This window comes from Amblyomma americanum, chromosome 10 (assembly GCF_052857255.1).
Source record: "Amblyomma americanum isolate KBUSLIRL-KWMA chromosome 10, ASM5285725v1, whole genome shotgun sequence".
NCBI lineage: Eukaryota > Metazoa > Arthropoda > Arachnida > Ixodida > Ixodidae > Amblyomma > Amblyomma americanum.
The window spans coordinates 58,539,706-58,545,705 of record NC_135506.1 but is presented as its reverse complement, the minus strand read 5'-3'; the positions used below and the strand labels follow the sequence as shown (position 1 = coordinate 58,545,705).

At 41.2% G+C, this 6,000-nt stretch overlaps 1 long non-coding RNA gene across 1 annotated transcript in view; it reads left to right on the top strand.

Annotated features, from left to right (window-relative positions):
- Nucleotides 1–1,701: 1,701 nt before the first annotated feature.
- The window catches only part of LOC144106802 (uncharacterized), a 92,541-nt gene continuing 88,242 nt past the window's right edge, over nucleotides 1,702–6,000 (top strand). Inside the window, exons 1-3 of the long non-coding RNA XR_013309118.1 lie at nucleotides 1,702–2,100; nucleotides 4,792–4,909; nucleotides 5,151–5,306. This is a non-coding gene — a long non-coding RNA (uncharacterized LOC144106802). The remainder of the gene's footprint in view (nucleotides 2,101–4,791; nucleotides 4,910–5,150; nucleotides 5,307–6,000) is intronic.

Sequence of the window (6,000 nt, the reverse complement as noted above, 5' to 3'; positions counted from 1 at the left end):
GCAGTGCCCGTGTGACGGGTATTAGTGTGGTATGGCTGCTTGAACACCTATTCCTGGTATCTCACAAACTGAATAAGGGAGGGAAAAGCCTCGGTGCTTGCTGACGTTTCGACAAGAGGACTTGTCTTTGTCTGGAAAAGCGTTCATCATTGGTGGAGTTCAAATAAGGTTTTCACTTCAAGGAGAAAGGCCTGGTGTGTGTGATGAGGGTGCGATATGGGAAGGGCGTTAGGATGGGGAGTGTGAACCTAGTCCAGGCATGATGGCTGCTAAAGAAGATTAACCGGCTGACCTGCAAAACTGTGAAAAGAAAAGGCCAGCTCAGTAGAAAGGAATTCCGGGGTGTTGAGCGTGGAGATAGTGGGCTTGAAAGGATTTGTGTCCAGCCGCTACAGGTGGCTTGGTATGGCTGGCTGCCTTTACCTGAAAAACTAGGATAAAGGAATTAAGCAGCATGGCAGAATAAAATACCATGGGGGGGGGGGGCAAAATAATTTCAAGGAAACAGAGAAAATGAGGGCAGGTTCGCAGAAAAGGCAAAAAAAAGGGGGGGGGGGGGGGAGTGGGGAAGCCAAGTTTTGGAGAAGTGGCATCAGGAGGTGCAGGGCGTAAGGTTAAAGTATAACAATAAATTAAAAAAAGCAGGATTGTAGGGGGAAATTATGGGTTGGGAAACCTGTGACCATGTGCAAGGCCTTTTTAAATAATTACGCCAATTCCGGAATGTGCAGCGCTGGCCACATTTAGTGCAAACATGCGAGCACATGGCTGCACTCTTTAGAGGTCCACTGCGTGCGACACAGCCACTCGTCGCTGCAGAATGGCGCAGGAGGAGATGCACCTGGATGTGGTGCTTCGTGTCATCTGTTACTTCACTTCGATGTGCGGCAATGTCAGACGCAGTTGCGCTGCAAAGAGTTCAGCCATGTGCTCGCATGTTTGCACTAAGAGTGGGCAACCCTGTACTTGAGGGATTCTAAGTTTTCTCTGGATATGTTGATCCCAGACAAAAATAATTCGGCTTGTCAAAACGTCGGCAAGCAAGCACCCTGAGATTTTTCCTTCCCTTGTTCACTTTGTGAGTGTCAAGAAACCATGAGCCTACTGTCTACCATGCACTCCACATCTTGTACGGTTATCTTTGTATGTATACACCAGTGATAAATCATGAAGGAAATCAAAGGAATTGTATTTGTATTGCTTAACACTTACTTTAAAGGTACATCATTAGCGTATAGTTGAAAAAGTGCTATGGGGGCTTGGTTGTGCGTCGTGACTGGTTTCTGTTTATCAGGGCTCCTTGACAGCAGCCATGAAACGCAGGCTTTTGAAAAGTCGTTCCTCAAATAAGAGATCGTTTCCGTTGTTACAATGGAAATGTTATTTCCTGAAACTTCAATCATTGCAGGTTGGGGATTGATATTTTTCAAATAACTAGCCTGAAGTTCAAAACCTCAGAACATACTTTGTAAATTCTTTCCCACCTTAAAAACCCAGTATTTATTTGTTGGTTTCTGCAAGCAGAGGTGTGTTTTATGGCAGATACTTTTCACTACCTTTCGTAAAAATTGTGCAATACAGACCTACCATAAAACTTGGGGTATAGTATACAAATTGCTTGTATGCAACTACTTTTGTGTTAGAGCATGCATAGCGTGGTCTTAAAGTCAGATTCTTTACATTTGCAACTGGTTCATAAAAGGCCTATTCTGGCAAATGGCATTTAACACAGTTGTCTTCCTCTGAATGCTCCTAAGGATAACTTTAGTTCATTCAGGAGAATGTGTATTGAAAATATCTCTTAAAGGCATGATTGTTCATATTAGCTCTTGTTACGTCACAATATTTAGTTTTGTGCCTGCAGCATCACTGACCTCCATGATATGTTAGAGTAGTAAAATGCTCGCTATTAGTTTAAACCACAACTCATCATGGGGCTGTGCACTTTTTGTTGTGTTGCATGAAATATACTTATGTATGAAACAATTTCTTTCAGCTGCACTTCACATGATTCAAATTCCTCCAGAAAAAAGGCTGCAATACATTGCTCACCAACTGTTTCTTTCACAGCACATAACAGTCCATGACAGCACATAGCAGGTAAGGTATGAACAAAAACAGGGCATGCATCTGTTCTGCACATGCATTTCGTGTACTACCAACACTATGATACGATTGACTGATGTCATGTAAGAGAGAGCACAAAAATAATTTTCTGTATATACTGGAGCATGTTTATTTCAAGTTTTAAACTGGCCATTTAAACGACCCATTTCTCAAGCATTTCACCCTAAATAAGCCGAGCACCAGATAAGGGGAAAGCTTGTACCCACTCTATCACCGCTGGTTACCCGGTGGCACTGGGGATCGAACCCCACACCTCCCGCTTGCGAGGCAGATGCTGATACCACTAGGCCACTGCTGCGGTCCCACTACTGATGTTGCTTACACCAGGTGCTGTTAAAGCCCCTGTATGTATGTTAAATGCATTTTAGAAAGCCATTCACTTCCCAAGTATCATTTCATCTTTATTGCAAAACCACAATTCACCTACCTAGACAAACCTGCTGCATACAAGCCAGCAGAAGGGTTGCAGGTATATGCTACATTTGGAAAACAAAAATCAAGCAGAGCCTACCCTTCATGGTGCATTATACTCTGATTTCGAGCAATGATCAAGATGGGCAGATGGTCATTTCATTGAACACTTGCGTGTTACATTCGTAGAGTCGAAAAGACAAGTATTATTTCAAAACCCTCTAGCAGTGTTTATTCTTAGAGAAAACACGAAAAAAGTGTTGGATTAGTTATGGTGTACCTTGTATGGTGAAAGGGGCTCCCACTTTTTGAAAGGCTTAATTTTGGAATAACGGCAGTGTTTACGCTAGTTGGGTAACCATGTTTAGATCGTGGACGAGCTCAAAAAGACACTGGAAATAAGCGCACTGTGTGGCCATCTCTTTCTGTATGCTTGTCTTTTTGAGCGCTTTCACGATCTAAACATAATTTTGCAAGGGAGCAAGGAAAACAAACATATTTAAATTCTGATAAGGATAAAAGGTCATGTTTTGCTGTGTTGCTTAAAGTACATTCTGTTGCTGTATTGCAGCACTTTTGTCGTGACATTGCATTGCAGCCTCTTGACTGTTGTTTATAAAATAGGCAGCCGTTTTTTTGCATTCGATTGCAACACTTTAGGAGTTATCTCAGAGTTGCGTGCTAGCAAACTCTCAGGTTAACGGTTTGCATTATTAAGCCAGCATAATTGCTAAGTGCTTCACTGCAGTCTTGTTACTAGAAGAGCCTCTTGAAAGCATTCAGCATCGTGGTCATTGAGGGTTACTGTTCACATATCAAAATGCCGGATCAACTGTATACTCTTTACAGCTACCAGAAATAAGGTACATTTCATGACATGCTGGCTGATGAGTGCTGGAGCACCAGACTGGGGATTTGGGTGAAACAATTTTCAAATGTGTGCTCGGTATCACCTCGTTTGCTTCCAGTTGTGGAAAGGTTTTCTTTTCATTTTTGTTCTGTCAAACATTTAAGTTTTTGGCAATTTGTGATTACATTTTTCTTGTGTTCTCTTTGTTGTTGAGGATTAGTTTTAGTGACACAAACACTCCACTCTATTACTTTTCAGTATACTTAAAAACTTGTAGGGCACACCATGAACAATAAAACTTCTACTTGAGTAGCCTGCATTTGTGATTAAGTTCTTCATTGTTGCTATAGAAACTAAGTTGAGGCAGCTTGTAGTTTAGCTCTGGCTATAATGTTTAGGAGAGCCTCACTAACGTAATCACATGACCAACACACACTGGGTATAATTGTTTGTGCAATGAAAAACAGTTTTAAAATATTTAAGAGCTGTCAGTGTAGGATTGGCCTAAAATGCTTTGTGCTCTATGTAGCTCTTCTCTGAGGCAGGGTTAATTCATCTGCACCTGCAGCCTGATACCGTAAGATACCAGTTCTTCGGTGAACTTATATTTTTTTTTCTCGCACTAAGCAAACTTGCCTCTTTTTGAAGCACGAAACATGAGCTGATTCTGAACAGCTCGAGCAGGAGTGTAGCGAATTTCATTATCCTCATCCCTTAGTTTACATTCACCTCATGACAATGGCCTCTTCCAGCTTAGTGTCTGTGTCTTGCACCAGCTGCATGCCACACTATCCTAAGAAATCTCCTAATCTTATCTAGGGAGCGTATAATCAGCTAGATCCTGCTATACTTTTTTCGGGTGAAATTCATTTTGTTGCGATAAAATGTGTGCAAGCTGTTTCCAGGCCTGGTGCTCGGCTTACCTGGATTGAAATGCTTGGGAAATGGGTCTCTGATCTCACATTGAGTTGACGAAATTAACTTGTGCTGGGGCACTCCTTGGCCACAGATGCCCTTTTGCCATTAAAATCCATTGAAGTCATTCTGTTGCCCTATGATACCATTGGTGATTGATTCTCTGCATCGTATGCCCTGGAAAGTCCATTTTCTTCTTTTAATTTCTATATTGACTTCCCTGTTCATCCCTATTTTGGTTTCGCTCGGTCAGTTATGCTATTAATAATTATAATCACTTTATCGCACAACTATATTGAAAACATATTTTGGGCTAAATGACGTCAAGTTTTCTACTCTGCACAATGATATATATGGTTTGTCCTGTGTGTCTTTACTTGTGTGGTAATGTTTATTTTGTGCTTACTGTCTAAACAACCTTATTTGCCTCTCATATCTTAAGTCCTTCTATACCTATCTTCCTTCCCCCTGGCTCTTTCTCTTTTCAGTCATTCGTCCTCTTTCCTTTACACTGGCCATTGGTCACAAGCCTGCTGTGGGAATGACACGGAGCAATGGGGCCCCCTTTTTGTCATGGAACCTGCACTGCTACTATTAACACTAATAGTACTGTATCAGTATTTTTGTGATACTGAATTTTTGTTATTTATGAAGTAGTTGGCTAAGGCAATGGTAGCAGTGTTAAATATCACAATATATCATGCATATATCTTGCATGCAATATATCAGTGTGTTCACAATTACACTACCCTCTATTTCTTTCAGTTCAGTTATTTTGCTATATATATTTTGTGCTTCTTTCCTAGTTTAGTTCACTCAGACTGAAACATTGCTTTCTGTGTCGGAGGTAGAATCTACAATGAATGCTGCTCTGTGTCTTGTAAGCAGGATGCAGTGTTAAATGGAGCCATGAACTTTTCTTGGAATTGGCAAGCCTTTGCTGTATTATGCGCTGAACCTCGAGTGTGAAGAGGAAAATGTCATGTCTTGGATTTCTGCAGATGTGAGTCATCGCGGTGAATCTACCAGTGCGAAAGACAGGGACGAGAAAGGAGACAAGACAGGCATTGACCCACGACTTAAGTTTATTGATGTGAACACAGAATATATATAAAGCCAAGCAACACCACAAAACCACACAGTTACAGATAAGCATACAGGACTACATGAGTCAAAAATCGCCCTCAACATTTTCCTGATTGAGATAGTCCAACTCAATTGCATGTTTACACGATAGACAACACACTCACACATTCGTCATGGAGTCATAAGATGTGTCTAGCCTTGATAATCTCCCATTTTATCTCTCCAAATTTACTTCCAAAATGTGTGTTGCCAAAAGGAAAGGGTAGCAGCCTTCACATCCCTTACAATGTACAGGCAAGTTAGCCCCTACCCTCTTGTGCTCCTGTAGTCTTACATTCATACACCTTCCAGTTTCACCTACGTAAACCTGACCACAAGATGATAGTATGATACCACATTCATTTTACAAGGTACATATACATTTCACTCTACACGTGTACTTTTATTTAGCCACATTGACTGAATTATTCTTAAAATTTTACATATTTTAGACAACATAATCGGGGCGGTGAAAGCCACTTTTACATTGTACGTCCTCGCCACATTTTTCAAATTGTGCGACAATCTATGTACACAGGTAACACAACCGGTCTTTTGGCATCTCGCTGGCT